Source organism: Erpetoichthys calabaricus, chromosome 1, assembly GCF_900747795.2.
Source record: "Erpetoichthys calabaricus chromosome 1, fErpCal1.3, whole genome shotgun sequence".
Lineage (NCBI taxonomy): Eukaryota > Metazoa > Chordata > Cladistia > Polypteriformes > Polypteridae > Erpetoichthys > Erpetoichthys calabaricus.
The window spans coordinates 146,294,028-146,313,612 of NC_041394.2; the positions used below are offsets into that span (position 1 = coordinate 146,294,028).

The following is a 19,585-nucleotide window of genomic DNA, read 5'->3' on the forward strand; positions in this document are numbered from 1 at the left end:
ACTGAGACATGGGCAATAAAGTGAGCACAGGAGCAGTTAGATATGGCAGAAATGGGAATGTTGAGATGGATGTGTGGAGTTACAAAAAAAGAAATAAGAAATGAGACAATAAGAAATACAACAAAAGCGGGAGAAATATCTAACAAAGTACAGGAAAGTACTGTATGCTGAAGTAGTATGGACCTGTGATGAGGAAAGAATGCGAATATACAGGTGAAAGAGTGATGGGAATAGAAGTACATGGAAAAAGAAAGCAGCGGAGGCCAAAGCAGAGGTGGATTGTTAAAGTGCAAGAAGATCTGACGGAAAAGGGTTTGACTGGTGAGGATGTGCACGACCAAGCTGTATGGATGAGGTAGATCAAGCAAATTGACCCCACATAGAAGCAGAAAAAGATGAAGAGGAAGAAGAAATCTGAGGCAAATCAAAGCATTTTCCTTTTGGGCCACCCACTCATTCACCTATTTGGGACATCTCCAACTACTGACCTGATCAAGATGTCTTTGTTCAGAATCAATGATGAATATAGAGGAAGGAAGGTTGAGCTATACGTGTCTTGTGCTTTTAACCTCCAAATGCCACCTCCCATTACCATCTAGTCATTTCAGATCCCATCACCGAAGTGGTAAAAAGAGAAAAAGTCTCCCAGCAGAATAGCCGTGAGTATACCTGGTGTATGGAAGCCACTCCATGATATTGATCCTGGGCTGAATATATTGGTGTTCTCTCACTCCACATACTCTCATGAAAAGCTGTTTGTGACAATTTAGTTGTATGTATTTTTATTTTGTATTTTACATTTTTGTATTAATTATGTCTAGCATTCATTATCATTATTCATTGTAAATTTCCCCTTGGGATTAATAAAGAAGAATTAATGACCTCTTGGGCACAGCCATCAGCAGTGTGTCCGTTTGCGGAGAGAGTGTTGACCTTGTTGAGAGGTTTACTTACCTTGGCAGTGACATTCATGTCTCTGGTGACTCTTTCTGTGAAGTCAGTAGACGGATTGGGAGAGCATGGGGGATCATGAGGTCGCTGGAAAGGGATGTGTGGCACTCCAGATATCTATGCAAAAGGACGAAGGTCCAAGTCTTTAGAGTCCTGGTGCTTCCTGTCTCACTATATGGTTGTGAGACATGGACGCTATCCAGTGACCTGAGACGAAGACTGGACTCCTTTGGTACAGTATCTCTCCAGAAAATCCTTGGGTACTGTTGGTTTGACTTTATGTCGAATGAGCGGTTGCTCATGGAGTCCTGAATGAGGCACATTACCTGCATTGTGAGTGAGCATCAGTTACGGCACTACGGCCATGTGGTGCGTTTCCCCGAGGGTGATCCGGGCTCATAAGATCCTCATTGTTGGGGACCCAAGTGGCTGGACCAGGCCAAGGGGTCACATACGTAACACCTGGCTGCGGCAGATAGAGGGTCATTTCTGGAAGGTAGGACTGGAACGCGTGTCTGCCTGGGGGGTTGCCAACCAGGATCCCGAGCTGTTTCGATATGTAATGGGTGCGGCAACACACTGTACCAGTGCATGCTCCCCAACTTGACTTGACTTGATTAATAAAGTTTATTTAATCTAATCTGATCTGATCTAATCTAATCACATTTTCAGTACACAGTATTAATGTGAACAATTAATAAAATCAAACAAATCTGTCGCATATGACGAATACCAGTCAAAACCAAGATCAGAAATGTAAAAAACTAGGCAGACATCACACAAGATTCTGAAATTCTACAAAGATGTGTTTATCCTTGTAGAGCTGGTTTAATAAGAGTTCAGAACTTTGAGTTTTTAACATTTCATTTATTACACAAAAATACAAAGTGAGTGATATCTGGATTCTTCAAAAAGATTTGTCAATTTGCATTCAAAATCTTTGTGACACAAATCAACTATACATAATGGTGACAATAAATTTTAACGCCTTGTGAACAATTGTGTGTGTGTATCTAACAGAAATTCCAACCAATACCAAAGGGAAATTAAAAAAAGGCATTAGGCCAATAAATAACAGTGAAATATCAATTCCAGTGATGACAGAGCTACCTCAACACCCCAGGCTCCAAGACAACCAACCATTGACGTGGCACCAGTCTGAAAATAAAGGAAGAAATGCAAGTAAATAATAAAGTGAAGAAACAGCCTTCATGAACATTGCTTCATGCAGTTGATCGAGAGTACAGGAGAGCAAATGGAGATGCTATGGAGTGACAAGGTGTCAAAATAGTATATCAAAAACTCAATATATCTCCTGCAGCTACAGTGGAGAAGGTAAGAATGGAAAAGTTAAGGCGAGAACAGACGAGTTAGAAGAAGTAGAGGAAGTGGTGCCCTTTAGATTCTTTGGATTCAAGATTAAGAGGAATGGAGGGCTGTAGTGAGAAATTAGGCAGAGAATCAGAGCAGCAAAAGGAAAATACAGAAAATGAGACAAGCAGTGTTACATAGTGCAGAAAATTTGGGGCACAACTGGAAGGGAGTCTAAAATAATGGAAGTTCAAGAGATAAAAATGCTGTGATGGATATACAGGGTGAATCAAGCAAAACATAAGTACTGTACGTATATTAGGGGCAGCTTAAAGGGGCAACGGTGAAAGATGATGGAGAGAAAATTCTAGTGGAATGGACATGTATGGAGACAAGAGGAAATTAGTGTGCTAATTCCAGATGCAACTGGAGTTTAGTGTGGCTTTCTGGAAGAACAGTAATGTTCAGTAGGAAATGCCATTGTACACTTGTTGTATTTGGCTGTCTTGTTTTTCTAATGTTATCCATAATTTCATTTATGTCTAAAATTGTAATTTGCGACAGAACTTGACCATTGTCTGAAAGAAAATCGACTAATGAACAAAAAACAAATTAGCTTTTGATGGCAATAGACCTATGATGCACTATCAGTATCTTGTAGGACAAAGTGGGCATTGCCCTTTTTGCTAGGCTTTTAGTGGAACATAAGATCTTTTATAATATCAAACTTACCAATGCTGCAGTAATGCATTCCTAATAAATGCTGAAGTGAACAACTGAACTGCAGCTCTACCAAAACTTTGAATAACTCTTGTAGCAGTTGAGGTATTTATCGACCTCTTGAACCCTCAGGTACCACTCTAAACACCAGGTAAAAGTATAATTATTATTTATTAAATAATACAGTGCACCAAGCACCCTCCACTCCACAATACTCATATAATCAATAAACCAATCACAAATACCAATCCTCCTCTCCCAGACACTTTGCCCCCTAACTCCCAGCTCAGCTCAGTGTCTGGGCTTTCCCAGAGTCCTTTTATACCCCCTGACCCGGAGGTGTTCCTGCCCAACAGTCCACAAGTCCTTATTACTTCCGGGTCAGGGTAAAAGTCCTTTTCTTCAACCTGGAAGTACGTCATTTCTCCTGTTCACGTGACCAGGACGTACTTCCAGGTTATATGGCACATAAGAGTCCATGAGCCTCCCTACAGCGACTCCCGGTGGTCCCCAAGGTATCCAGCAGGGCTGTGCATAAAGACTACAAAGTCCATGAGGCCCTGCTGGAATTCGGGGCACGTCCATGCTGTCGGGAGAGCTCCTCCTGGCAGCCTGGGGGTGAGGGCCGGAATATGTAGCCACCCATCCATCACACTCTGTACATTATAAAGTTGTTAATCAGAGTTGAGCTGACACCATAGCAGAGACTCCTTCAGGAGAAAAAGCACCCAAAAGGACGTCCATTTTAGGATTTTAACCACAAACTGAATTCTGCCTGAATATAACAGATGAAATATAGCACTTAATCCAATCACCAGAGGCTACTACACCTTCTTTAAAGACTAGCTGATTCTTTTTTTCTGTCTTTTTGGGGGAACTGAAAGCTGTCAATCTGTTCTCCTTATGATGAAAACCAACGAGTTGCATTCTTTACGGTAAGAAGCCTCCAACTCTCTGCAGAGCAACTAGCTCACCGACTTTCTTTGGCCTGTAAACTACACTCGATAGAGTCTTGGTGCTGGATGCCTGAACTAGCTCCACTAAAATCCACCCTGCCTAGCCAAGCTCTGTGCCAGTGTCTCTTGGTAAGGGAACTTCTGCGGCTACATTCTTGTGCCTGAAAGAGTAACACTTTTCACTGTGGAGTTGCGTAGGACATAGCAAAGAGCCTAACAGCGAGCTGAGGAAGACAGCATCACAGCATACTGTGGACAAAGGACCATGTAGTAAACAGCAAAAGTCCACTCTAATACTCCAGTGGGGATTTCTCCACTTGAACTCCAAATAAAACACACAACTCCACACAACATTGGGCATCATCCTATTTTTCTATGTTTTTCTAAACTGCCCGTTAATTAGCCACCTTTTCTGTGTTATATTTTTGTCTGTCTTGTCTGTCTTACAATCTTTCTTCTATGTCGACATATACACAGTTATTATATTTCCATAATCCTTGTGATTATCGATAAATAGTTTTTTTCTTTTCCTTACAACAAGTGTGCTTCAGTTACCTTGAAATAAGTTTATCGGCCAGAGGCCCACTCCTACAGAGAAAAAAGGAAAAAAACGTTGGAGCCACACCAAATTATTTAGATAATTACTGGTATCGCCAATGGCAAAGCTGTTTATTAATTAACTGATTACAATTCTCCCATCCATACACCTCTCCTATAATCTCCACCCTATACTTTGGATGAGACTTTTAAGTGTGAATCATATTTATTTGGGAAATCTCTGTGTTAATGCAGAAATGCCACCTGCACATCAGAACAGGTAATCCACCTGAAGCTAAGCATGTTTGGGTCTGGCCAGTATTTTAGAACGGAGACCAACTAGGAAAGACTTGGGTTGCTGCTGGACGAAGTGTCGGTGAGGCCTGCAGGGGTTGCTTACCCTGTGCTCTGTATGTGGATCCCAATGCCCCAGTACAGTGAAGGGGATACTGTGCTGTAAAACCAAGATCTTGAATCTCTGTGGTCATAAAAGATCCATTGGAATCCTTCGAAAAAGAGTAGGGTGTTTCCCGATGTCCTGTCTAAACTGCCCACCACAGCCTGGTCTTTTTAGTTCCTTAATCATGTTGCTAATTGGATATCTTTCTCACCCCTTCACCACTTAATACCTAATGTATAGTGAGCACACTGGTGTAAAAATGGCTGTTGTTGCATCATATAGGTGGTGGTTGAAGTGTCCCCCAACCCATTGTCTGTGTAAAGTGTTTTGAGTAGGTTAGAAAAGTGCTAAATAAATGTATTAAATTTATTATTGCTCTAGTACTGTATGCATGAATAAATCTCAGTAAAACACTGACATGGTAAACTTAAGAATTTTCAAGGTCTAATGTGGGAGAAGTGAGAATGAGCTGATTGACAAGGGCATTCTTAGCAAGTAAGAAGAAGGGAAGATAGACCCAGCCGGCAGCTACACTACCAAGACCTGTGGCCTGGAAAAATTCCTGAGATGAATCTACATATACCAAGCCGTACCTCTAACAAAATATTTTCCCCTCAATCAGCGGTTTAAACACAAGCACGCAAAAGCAGGTTTGTCAAATAAGTGAATAAATATATTAAATGGAACCCAACAACAAAACACTACTGCACATTCCCCATGTAGAAAAAAAAAATATATATATGTATATCCCTCCACCAAAGCAGCAATGTGAAAACACCATATATACAATAACAAACCCTCCCTTGCCCTTGTAACGTATAACACACACAACACAAATAACAATGAATGAATATGGAAATGACAATGATCATGATCTTGAGTCCGAGTCTATTACTGTCCTGAATACGGATGACTTGGTCAACAAAGAATGGATGTGTTTGAATCTCCTGGAAAAATGGAACAATCTCACCGTATATCCTCGGTGTGGTGGATAATGAAGTCCAACCCCGGGGTCTCTGGCGATGATTGAACTGAAGTAAATCCGGCGGAATGAAAAACAAACTGGATACAAAAGCGCGATGTGAAAAATAGCAGGTAATGGTGGTTCATTGTCGTAAAATGAAATCTCCGTCTTTCTCCTTCCTTCCCTCTTTTCCCTCCTGATTGTTTCCAGGTGCTTTCCATCTCGAGGCTGCGGTCTCTCTCCTTCATCCGCCCCCTCTGTATTTAGGGGGACAACATTCACTGACGCACACATTATAAACAGCAAAAGAGACAATGGAAAGAAAACGCACTCAGCACAAACATTGAAAACACTATTACTATGTAGCCCCGCTACAGGCTTAAATGAATGGGAAGAAGCACTCATGCATTTCATGTTTGCCAAACTTATCAGGACCACAGTGTCTCTCCATACCCTTGGAAAAAATGCACTGTTATTTTTTCTGAATAAAAATAAATGTACACACATATTATAGCAATAGTGTGTATACTCTCTCTCTCTCTATATATATATTATATATATATATATATATATATATATATATATATATATATATATATATATATATATATATATATATATATATAGCCTGTATAGTGTATTTCTACAGACATTGAGACCAAAATTGAGATTTCAATTCAAGATTTTCAATCAGTTTATCAGATGTATCATGCACATATAATGTACTGCTGGTCAAAACCAGCAGGCAAATACTTAAGTGATTCACAAAAGAGAAAATGTCATAAAGCTAGCCTGCTGCAAGAGTCAATCAACATCATGCAAGCAGTTTAAAAAGGGAAAGGCTGGTCTCAAAGGAATTATTTAACCTCATCTTGTAACTCAAAAAAGGCAGTCTGATAGTCTTACACTCACATCTTATTTGTCAAATAGCATTTTATAATCCCTCCATACCAAGTTAGAAGAGTATGGCACAAATCGTACGTATGATGATACTGCTTCTGCAAAGCTGAAAGTGATGCAAATTTGTTCTTTTCTATTGTATGTGTTGTGATCTTGTGATATATATTGTATTGATAATTTTTAGTTTATATATTGCCAAGCTGCAAAGGCTCTAGTAAAAGTGACTTGCAAATTTCTAGTTCTGTGATTGCTCTTTATTGATCATTAAGCATTATTTAACTATATTATGTGAATTTCAATTAAGAAGTACTTATAGTTGCAAGAAAAACTTTGTGAATTCTTAGAAATTAATTTCTCCATTAATTATTTATAAACATGTATGAATAATTATTGCAGAAATGCAGTAAATTCCAAAGGTTTTAGAAACCTTTTTCTTGCAACTGTATATTGTGGCCTGTAGGGAGTGTAGTAGCACTTCAAAGTACAGACACAATTGCACAGACATGATTACCAGTACAAGTGAAGGCTTTTATTAACATAATTACCTTTACAAGATTTCTTTACTCTCCACTATGTGTTACAATATTTACAATAAACTTTCTCTTTAATCTTTTCCCCTCCGCTCTTTGTCCTTCCTTTGCACCTGACACCAGCTCTCCAGGGTGAAGCGGACCAGTCTCCTTTATACCCGATCAGGGAGTATTTCCGGTGCCACATCCAGGAAGCACTTCCAGGTCAGGCTGTAAATTCCCTAAACAGGAGACAACTTCTCTCGCCACCTCCCCCTGGCAGCTCCCACACAAGCCACTAAGGCTGCCCACTGAAATTACAACTCCCATGAAGCCCTGCAGGTATTCACACGAAAGACCCACCAGAGAGTTATTGAGACCTACTGTGCTGGAGGAACACATGGCTCTGGCACACTCCAAACATTATCAAGGACTCCCAGATGAACAAGGATGCCAGCCAGCCATTGTCCTATGACAATATATAATTACCTAAGCATCTCTCTAATTTCTTCTCCCATTTCAGTCCAGTTCAGGGTCACAGTAAGCTAGCCTGGGCTGCACTGTATTATGGAGGCAGATCTTTCTAGACAGCCATGTTTACTCATAGCAGGCCAGCTTAAAGACAGTAATTAACCTTGTATAGTTGTGTCTAGTCTAAAAAATTATCGAGGAATAGTTTACAGCTCCCATTGACCCTAAATAAGCAGGAGTACGAAAATGGATGAGTAAAAACTAGGGAGAATATACACATTTCAATAAGTGAAAGAACCATAGTTTAATTTCAGGCTCAGCCTTCCAATGCACTCCAAATCATATTAGCCACCTTGTCATTCTAAAGGTGAATATAATTTTAATAATTTATTTTCATAGTTAATTTAAAACAGATTCAAATATTTCAATAAATATCTTGATATATTTGAAGTACATAAATACCGAAATATTTTTATCATTTCTGTACATTTATTTTCATCAATAGAAGTCTTCACTTGCAAAAGTGCTTGCAAGTTTCTGATTTTTACTGCGTGTTACTGAATGTGTTATTTGCATTGAATAATTGTCTTTGCTTTGTTTTTTTATGGCATTAAAACCTTTACTGCTTTTCAGGGCAGTACTCGGGTTGCTTAAACATATTTTTTACATATGCAAATCAAGAGCTCTTTTCTACACCACAGTTATTTTGAAATAAAGCCCATAATTTTTGTGGTAGGGGGTATGCATGCAGCCTTGGGTTTTTTAATTGAGAAGTCTTATTGTCTTTGAATGGTTTCCATATTAAATTATTTTTCCTTGAAAATTGACTGGTTAAAATGTTTCAAATTGTGTACATGTGTGAATGCCTGCAGTATAACAGTCTCTGATGTAAATTATGGCTGTCGATCACCTACTGTGACTGTCATCAACTTAGCCCACTGTCTTTATTATTGTATAATTGGCTGGAGTACTTATGTGAGGAAACTGAGTAGATCATGATAAAGTACAGTTATATATATTCAACCAGAGTACGCACAATTTACATGACTTGCTTAGTTACACACTGAGTTAGAGGCGGGGGCTGAACCAGCAACTTTTTAGATTTAAGTAGATTTAAGTCTACAGAGTATGATTAGCTTGTAGATTAGTACTGAACTGGAGGTATACAGTGCTTGCTGTATAAAACATATTGACCCCTTTGGAAATGTTCACATTTTTTTGTCATACAATATTGAAACATAGTGGAGTTAATTTGCCTTAATTTGATTTTGATTAACAGAAAAAGGCTCTATAATATCAAAGTCAAAACAGATTTCTGCAAGGCAGTCTACATTAATTACAAATAGAAAACACAAAAAATACAAAACCAAATTAGGGATGCCCCTCCTGTTCTTTGACTTACACACCAAACCCCATGTGTGATGTCTCCCCTGCCCTTCTACTTGCTTAAAACCTCACGGCGAAGCTCTTCAATTAACCTCCATGTGGGACTAGGTCAAGCTAACAACTCACCTGACTCACGCCCTTTAATATGACACACCTAAGTCATCACTGGTGCAGCCAATTGGTTTTAGAAGTCTCATAATTAGTTCAATGGAGATCATCTGTCTGTAGTCAAGGGGTTTCAATTGACTGTAGTCTAAATGTACCTTACCTAGGTCCAACTTATGGTGAGTCCATATGTTGGCCTAAGCTACACAACGAAGACAAAGAAAAAACATTCCAAGCAACTCTGTGAAGAGGTGATTGAAGAACACAAGTCTAGTGATGGAGATGAGAAAACATTCAGGTCACTGAATATCCCTCGTCCAGTTCAAACAATTATTGAGATAAGGAAAGATTATGGCACAGCTGTAAATCTGCCGTGAGCAGACTGTTCACAAAAGTGAGTGGCCGTGCAAGAAGACTAGTGAAGGAGGCCACCAAGGGACCATGAAAACTCTGATCAACTAATGCATTGATCTAAGGATTTCAGTTTTTTTTTTCTTTGTAGTTTAAATTGAGAAAGTTCAAGATTCCTCCTGTTATGCGTTAAGGGCATTTTTGTTCCCTATGACACCGCTGTTTCAGTGTGTTTGGCATCTCCCATTGTCGTAGAATTCTTCCTCAGTTCTGTAGATTGTAGGTTACCTGTGACATCATCTAAGTGATGTTTTAAAGGTGGCTCCAAACGTCTCCAAGTATCAAAGTTTTATGGATACCACTAATGCTGAAATCTTTTGATACTGTTTGTTCCTCTTGACAACCTATTATTTTGCTCTCGTTTTTGACTACTCACTTTTGATTATATTTCCAGTTGTTTCAAAGAAGGGATTGACTCTGGTTCCAACGTGCATCTCCTGGTCCTCAACATTAAATAATTTGCCATCTCACTCTGAGTCAGTATTTATTACAAATGAGCAGAACATTGTCTTATAGCATAAAAATCATGCTTAAAATAATTCTCATATCTGTATCTTAAATTAAGTAAATGCTTTCACTAGCACAAGCTAAATATGTTTTCATGTGGTTATAAATGCAAGATAAACTTAAATGCATATATTGTGAAAAGAGGAAAATAAAAGGGAGATGATGAAGGGTTGGGGACCAGCCAGTACCCTGTTTAATGTGGCAAATAATAATAAGAGTAAAAAATAGTATAAATGATGAAAGGAAATTACAAACATTGCTCATTCATTGTTCCCTCTTCCAAAGCTTTACTTTGTCAGTATTTCACATCGTCATGCTGTCCTGGATCTGGTACATGAATAAACGGCGTCTATCAGCACTTCTGCTCTTTAAATAGCTCGTTGGGCAGAAGAATAGTGTGAGCAGAATTCTTTGTTTGGGCTGTGGGTGGAAAAGTAGCGTCAGTTAGAGACTGCGTTTCCTCAGATGCTGGCTTGTGAGTCTTTACTTACGAATCGGCACGAGGATGATTTCGTTTTGTATGTGCGCAAGCAGCAGTGTATAAGTTTGGTAAAAATAAAGTATAATATGCAAAGCTTATGTAAAGCACAATTCACAAGGACATATTAATTTCTGATTATCAGTTATTTTTAGTGCTTGCAAAAGGTGTGTGAAGTCACAGTCTTTTATGCATTCTTGTTTAACTTTTTATTACATAAGAATTGAAAAGGCCAGAGTTTTCAGTTACTCACCACTGCAGAAATGTATGTACTGTGCTGGGAGGGGGCTGCTGGAGCACAGTATAGGTGGTCGGTGTCAAAGTATGTATTCCGTTTGGAGGCCTACGAACACTTGATTCATCAATTTTGCTTACATTTCAGGATGCAGACAGACGTGAGAAGCAAGCTGGCTAGTTGCAAAGTACTATAAGGACTGACAGATTCTTTGCAAGTCACTTTATCTCTAAACTCCACATACTGCTAGAGAATTCCAGCTACTCACAAAGCTTTCAGGCCTGGTGCATGACTGGTGGCTGCAGATGTTAGCGCATGGATGCTTTGACTATTTTAAGATATGGGTGTGGCATGTAATTTGGAAATGTGGCTTCAGGTTATTGCCAGGTGTAGCATTTCGGGAGTTTAAAAGCAGACAGCGCGCACTCGTAAGGTTAGGTGAGTTTGTTTTAGTTTTGGTTTAGGATGCTCAACAAAGGGATAGAAGGAAAACAATTAAAACCTCTGGCCTATGAAAACAAAACTATGTTTCTTTAATACAGTGGTGTCTTGTACTTTGAATGATTCTAACTTCAAACATTCCAGAGTTCGGACACTAAATTCGAGAGGAATATCATCTGAACTTTGAACAATGCTTTGAAGTCATCTGTTGTGCGCCCAATTTGTCTCTCGTGCTTGCTGTGAAAGCATCTCTTGTGTTACACTTGTGTGTTTTCGGTGCTTTTCTTACTTTATTTTTGATGTGTTTAGTTAATTATGTAACACCTCTCTATTAACCATGGCATCCAAGAAGGGTGTGGAAGCAATGAAGCCTAAGAGGAAGGATGTAGCATTGATGATTGAGGTTGAAAAGGAACTTACTGCAAAGTACAGCTATTTGGCGTGTTTATGGAAGGTGACCCCCCTTCCAAGCAGTAACCTTTCTCTTCCTCTCCATCACCACTCCTTACTTACGTACAGTAAATACAGTTTTCATTTGATTATACAGCATTCACATATTTTATTTGTTGTTTTCATGTTTTAATTTATTATTTAAGTCATTTAATTGTGTTATTTTACCTTGAATTATGTGTAATTGCTATTTAAGATTATTAAAATGGATATTGTTTAGGGTCTGGGAATGGATTAATTCACTTTTGAAGTTGATTCAGACTTCAACGGCCTCCTGAAATGAATTTACTTCGCAGTACGAGGTACCACTGTATTTAAAAGATTTATTCAGAATTCAAAAATGGTTCCAATTAGAACATAGACAGGATAAAAGAAAAAGGAAACAAAAACGATTTTGTTTATAAAGTAGCAGAGAAAAATAAGATCCTTCTTTAGGGGCGAAACCAGGTCAATGTCTAAAGCAAAGTTAATTTCACAGAGAGTCATTAGGCTGTTCACCAGAACTTTCAGAGACACAGCCAAAGATGTGGCAATCCACAAGTTATAACCAAAATCTTTTATTATTGTCTCTGTATTTCCATCATTCTTACTGTAACTGAATCAGGCTCTGTCTTTATTTGGCTTGATAAAAAGTTTACTTGTTTGAGCTATAAATTATTCAGGCTCTCCCATGATTCTGCTCAAGATGAAGCAGGTTAGAAAATGGATAGATGGATGAAAGTTATTCAGGATAGCTTTGTATTTTAAATAGTACCTTTTATAATATACCTTTAAATCTTATTCTGCAAATAAAACGTGGAGTTTCCCCACCATCATCTTGTGCAGAATTACTGCACATATATACCAACCACAACCTTTCAGCCTTCTACTGTTTTCAAAAAAAGAAATTAAAAAATCCAGACACCCTACTCCTGGACAAGAGTACACATTAAAATTTCAGCGATTCAGTGCTTACTGGAAATTCCACACGATTGAATCCTCAGTGATACTGTATTAGCATTGACCTGTAATGGTGGCCTGCATAACGAACAGAACTGCAGATGTGTTGCTCAATGTTGGATTTTCACAATGTTGGCATTCTCAGTTTCCACAGGAGGTGAATGGTGGCCTTGTAAAGGGTTGTACCCAGTCTCAGTCACAGAAATGTCTGAAAAGGTGCTTTTCCCAACATCCACGTGACCCCAGCACAGGAAGAGGCAGCAGTGTTGAAGCTCATATCCATGGCCCAATCCAGGTGAAAATACTATATTTGCTACAAAGACCTTACCTGACAAGCAACTTCATTCTGAGCATAATCTGTAAATTTATTAATCTTGTGTTTTCATAGTGCTTGTCTACGATGTCTCCTTCACTGCAGCTCTCCACAAATCCATTTTTCTTCTTGCAGTATTTTGATTAATAGTTATTTGAAAAAAAAATACAGTTTCTTCACTTCTATTGCCTTTTTCGTTTTCTGAAGTCTCAATGGCACGTTAAATTATGCTGTAAATGTTATGCTCAATAGCTTATGATTTCATGTCTGAAATCTGAAATAAATGCACCAAACAAAACCATTTTTTTTTGTTTATCCATACACAGCTTTGTGAGGGTGGCTGTACTCCCTGACAGTATGCAGAGTGTTATGATAAATTGACTTGCAAAGAATCTGTTTGTCAGAAGTGATCTGAATGCCTTAGGTGTGAGACCACATAGGTTCACTTTGTTTGGGAGGCTTAAATAAAATTCAGAGGTTCGCAGTTTATTTAATGACACCACATGAGCTCCTATCTTCTCTGATGAGTGCACATTACTGTAAATTCAAATGATGTGTATATAGTTGGACTACAGTGCAGTTAATCCTGGGAGGCTACCCAAAGACATTTTTTTATAGCAGAGAAATCCGTATTGTGCTTAATGGTTCTGTATGTGATTTGTTGTAGGTGGGCAGAGTATACTCTTCTGTTTTGCTCTTATTAAATGCTCTTGGCCAGAAGGATGGCTTTTTTCTCACAAATTGCTGCATTTGTTCCTCTAAACCCGGCTCAAAGGTCCTACATGGAAAAATGCAGATTTCTCTCTTTGAAGTTTTAACTTCCTCACTTTTAAAACATTATGATTAAGTTGTCTACTTTTTTTTAATATACACAAGAGGTAAAATGTTGTTGATTGTAAAAAGTGTAATCCAAATGCGTGAATGATTGCTGAATGGATTACATGAGTTTGTTTCCAGCTGCTAGCCTGGACTGTGACCCTGACAGTTCTGATACATCACACGTTCTCTTGTCTGTTTCATGTAAACATTTACTATTTTAAGTGGGCTTTGTAATCTAACAAAAATAAATATGTAGATGTGAAAGTCCTGTAGACTAAATTAAAGAAAAAAACTAGACAGTCTTTTTTTGTTCTTTCTTTTTTTATGCTATATAAACCAATAAGCATGACTTGTTACTCTGTGAACAAAGCAGCGAAGTGATTTGTTGAATTCTGTTTATGTTTCGGCTGTGGAGCTGGCTGTTGGGACCAGCAGAAAAGTGCAAGGGACAGAAAAAGCAATTTATCTTGTTCTTCTAAAATGTATATATGTTTTGAAAAATGTGTAGGATCTGCGATACCCCTGAAACGCAGGACCCAGCATACATAAATGCTACTAGCGGTAGATAGTGCATGCTTGACTTAATATTTTTAAAATATTTTCTTTAGAATGCATACTCTGTACTTCAACAATTTAGAGATATTTTTATGTGAATAGCTCTATTCAAATAAATATATATATTTTAGTATAGCATAGCTGCCCATTTTAAGATATCCTGAAATGCGTTTGAGATATCTTGAACTAAGCAGGGAGTTATTTTCAGATACTGTATCTTGAAATGCAGTGTAGATATCTGAAAATGGAAGTTATTTTTAGGAATCTGGAAATGCATTTCAGATATTTGGAAATTTACTATTGTTTCAGATATCTAAAATACTCTTTTTTAGATATCTCGAATTAGTTTCATGATCTTAAAATGTATTTCATGATAGTTTGAATTTTATTTCAAGATAACTCAAATGCTTTTTAAAGGAATATCAAAAATGTTACTTCACCCATGTAGTTTCTAGTGATGGAATTTGTTTTAATCTCATGTTTTCATAGAGAACAAAAATTAAATTTTCTGATAGAACGAGATCCAATGGTGATCAACGCTGGACAACAGCAAACAGTATCAAAAATGTCCATTAATTATTACATTACTCGTGTTGCATAATCCAAGATTAAGGTATTTTTTGTAAAAAAAAACAAAAAAACCTGATTTCATGATATCTGAATATCATTTTCTGATAGCTGCAATGCACTTCTAGTTATCTCAAATACAGTTAGGTCCATAAATATTTGGAGAGAAACAACTTTTTTCTAATTTTGGTTCTGTACATTACCACAATGAATTTTAAATGAAACAACTCAGATGCAGTTGAAGTGCAGACTTTCAGCTTTAATTCAGTGGGGTGAACAAAACGATTGCATAAAAATGTGAGGCAACTAAAGCATTTTTTTTAACACAATCCCTTCATTTCAGGGGCTCAAAAGTAATTGGACAATTGACTCAAAGGCTATTTCATGGGCAGGTGTGGGTAAGTCCAGCATTATGTCATTATCAATTAAGCAGATAAAAGGCCTGGAGTTGATTTGAGGTGTGGTGCTTGCATGTGGAAGATTTTGCTGTGAACAGACAACATGAGGTCAAAGGAGCACTCCATGCAGGTGAAAGAAGCCATCCTTAAGCTGCGAAAACAGAAAAAACCCATCCGAGAAATTGCTACAATATTACGAGTGGCAAGATCTACAGTTTGGTACATCCTGAGAAAGAAAGCAAGCACCGGTGAACTCAGCAACGCAAAAAGACCTGGACGTCCACGGAAGACAACAGTTCTGGATGATCGCAGAATCATTTCCATGGTGAAGAGAAACCCCTTCACAACAGCCAACCAAGTGAACAACACTCTCCATGGGGTAGGAGTATCGATATCTAAGTCTACCATAAAGAGAAGACTGCATGAAAGTAAATACAGAGGGTGCACTGCAAGGTGCAAGCCACTCATAAGCCTCAAGAATAGAAAGGCTAGATTGGACTTTGCTAAAGAACATCTAAAAAAGCCAGCACAGTTGGAAAAACATTCTTTGGACAGATGAAACCAAGATCAACCTCTACCAGAATGATGGCAAGAAAAAAGTATGGAGAAGGCGTGGAACAGCTCATTATCCAAAGCATACCACATCATCTGTAAAACACGGTGGAGGCAGTGTGATGGCTTGGGCATGCATGGCTGCCAGTGGCACTGGGACACTAGTGCTTATTGATGATGTGACACAGGACAGAAGCAGCCGAATGAATTCTGAGGTGTTCAGAGACGTACTGTCTGCTCAAATCCAGCTAAATGCAGTCAAACTGATTGGGCGGCGTTTCATGATACAGATGGACAATGACCCAAAACATACAGCCAAAGCAACCCAGGAGTTTATTAAAGCAAAGAAGTGGAAAATTCTTGAATGGCCAAGTCAGTCACCTGATCTTAACCCAACTGAGCATGCATTTCACATGTTGAAGACTAAACTTCGGACATAAAGGACCACAAACAAACAGCAACTGAAAGCCGCTGCAGTAAAGGCCTGGCAGAGCATTAAAAAGGAGGAAACCCAGCATCTGGTGATGTCCACGAGTTCAAGACTTCAGGCTGTCATTGCCAGCAAAGGGTTTTCAACCAAGTATTAGAAATGAACATTTTATTTCCAGTTATTTAATTTGTCCAATTACTTTTGAGCCCCTGAAATGAAGGGATTGTGTTAAAAAAATGCTTTAGTTGCCTGACATTTTTATGGAATCGTATTGTTCTCCTCACTGAATTAAAGCTGAAAGTCTGCACTTCAACTGCATCTGAGTTGTTTCATTTAAAATTCATTGTGGTGATGTAGAGAACCAAAATTAGAAAAAAGTTGTCTCTCTCCAAATATTTATGGACCTAACTGTATGTTTTCAGATATCTGAAAATAGCTTCCTGTCCAGTTTCAGAAATATGAGATGCATTTCAAGATGTCTCAAAATAGCTTTTAGCTCGTTTTCAGATATCTCACATGCATTTCAAGATACCTTAAAACAGACAGGCAATCCTATTGAAGGAATCTGAAATTTTACAGAAAGTGATTTTTATTACCTCAAAGTTAATTTCAGATACCTTAAAATGCATGCAAGGTCAATTTGAGATCTTTCAAAATATATCCAAGACTAGGGGGGCCAAGTCCCCCTGGCGCCTTTGGCGTGCAACCCCCAGAATATTAGTAAATTTACAAAAGAAAAATGATTGTTTATTGGAGTCAAAATCATGAAATTTTATAAATATCCATACATCCATTGTCCAACCCGCTATATCCTAACTGCAGGGTTACGGGGGTCTGCCAGAGCCAAACCCAGCCAACACAGGGTGCAAGGCAGGGAACAAACCCCAGGCAGGGTGCCAGCCAAACACAGGGCATGCACACACACACACACACACACGCACACGCACACGCACACACACACACACACACACCAAGCACAAACTAGGGACAATTTAGAATTGCCAAAGCACATAACCTGCATGTCTTTGGACTGTGGGAGGAAACAGGAGCACCCGGAGGAAACCAATTTTATAAATATGTAAAAGAAAAATTAATTATTATTTAACGGAGTAAATAAATAAATAAATGATCCATTCGTTTTAACTGACATTCTTATAAATAAAAAAAAACAGTTTTTTAAAAAAATGACTCATTTAAATAGCAGGAAAAAACACGTGAAAACTAAAGAGGTATGCAATGGGTCATTGTAACTCGATCTACTTGATATTTTAATTTATAATTTAAAAACAGAATAAGGATCTGAAAATCTAACAACATCACATTAAAGTCCGATATATTCTGAAAAGAAAGATATCAAACATATATATGTAGGTTTTAAAATAAGCCAGATTTAAAGTGTGACAAAAAACGTGACATAAAAATGTCACATAAGATCGTTGCACTTTAGGCTTAGGATTTTATATACAGTACTGTGCAAAAGTTTTAGGCAGGTGTGAAAAAATGCTGTAAACAAAGAATGCTTTCAAAAATGGAAGTGTTAATCATTTATTTTCATCAATCAACAAAATGCAGTGAATGAACAAAAGAGAAATCTAAATCAAATCAATATTTGGTGTGACCACCCTTTGCCTTCAAAACAGCATCAATTCTTCTAGGTACACTTGTACACAGTTTTTGAAGGAACTCGGCTGGTAGGTTACACAGTACTGTATATAGAGTAGATATCTTGACATGGAAACTGTCAAGAAATGTAGTTGAGATACTGCCTTTAAGGTTTACAGGTAACGTGAGTCCCCCATCACCTTTTTTTTTCTTCTCTGTAGTGTTAAATAAAACACATGACATCAGACAGGTGAGCCTCTCTTCTGTTTGCAAAGTCCAGAACGCCCGCGTTCTTTGTTCCTCATCTCTGCATTATATGCATTGTACTTTGGAGCGAGTGGTCATTCATTGTCTGTTCTCATGCACATAAGGAGCCCACTGCTATGACTTGAGACAAAATCAAACCTGACAGAGTTGCACACTAGTTGAACCAAGATGCTGGGCATGTCACGCTACATGACCGCATATCAACGTAGCATGCCACGAGTGCCTTCGACTCACTAACTTTTCTTAAATTAGGTCTGCTACTGAGAATCGCTGGAAAAGTCGTATAATGTGACCTGTAATTATTGTACTAATTGCATGCACACTAAGGATTTATTAAAAAAGCAACAGCTATCATAAAGAGTGTGGGAAACAGCCCGGACACGGATAAGTAGACATGATTTTATCACCCAATACACATTTAATTACACTATTTACACAATAAGTGACCCACACAACCCATTTAGCTTTTGAGATATCTCAAAAATGTATTGTCGATATCTTTAAATATAAAAGAATATATTTTGAGATATCTGGAAATGAGTTTGAAATATCTTGAAACTGAAAACTGCATTTCAAGATATCTAAAAGTCATATTGAGTTTTCTCTAAATGTTAAATAAACTTGCCATATGTTCAAATAATAAGTAGATAGACAAAGTATAAATATGTAATAGATAATCCATCCATGTTTTGTTTTATTCTGAGCATGCATTTTAAATTACTAGGTCATGTGAAGTTAGAATCTGTATAACCAGCATTAGGGGATAGGAAGGAACCAGCATGGTGCAGGCCACACTGATAGACACGAATCTTCTTCTTCTTTCGGCTGCTCTCGTTAGGGGTCGTCACAGCAGATCATCTTCTTCCATATCTTTCTGTCCTCTGCATATTGTTCTGTTACACCCATCACTTGCATGTCCGCTCTCACCACATCCATAAACCTCCTCTTAGATCTTCCTCTTTTCCTCTTCCCTGGCAGCTCTATCCTTAGCATTCTTCTCCCAATATACCCAGCATCTCTTCTCTGCACATCCTCATGTCTGTATGTAAAGAAAAGCCACATTGACACAAGGGATGAAGTGCAAACACCACCCATACAGCGACCAAGCCACGAATTAACTTGAGTGGGTAGAGCTCTGAGACTCCAGTGGTCACTCACTGTGCAAGCTTGGCACACTGCAGCAAAGGAGTTAGTACAATTTATAGCTAATTACTTCAGATAGTATAGGTAAATAATATTCTGAGTTGTGCAAATTAAGTTTTAAATATAACCAAAGGTATACATAGAAAAAGAAAAAAGTAGATATATGTGCACAACAATGGTCACTGTGTTCTTGTATTTCGTAACCGTGGCTGCTTGTATATTTAAGCACATAATGAAGTAAAGCCTATTTTGTTATTCACATAACCAT

General features: G+C 38.1%; 1 protein-coding gene across 4 annotated transcripts in view; it reads left to right on the forward strand.

The window, feature by feature from the left end:
* Nucleotides 1–19,585, forward strand: part of msrb3 (methionine sulfoxide reductase B3) — a 205,226-nt gene that overhangs the window by 159,629 nt on the left and 26,012 nt on the right. The gene's annotated exons all lie outside the window — the stretch shown is intronic.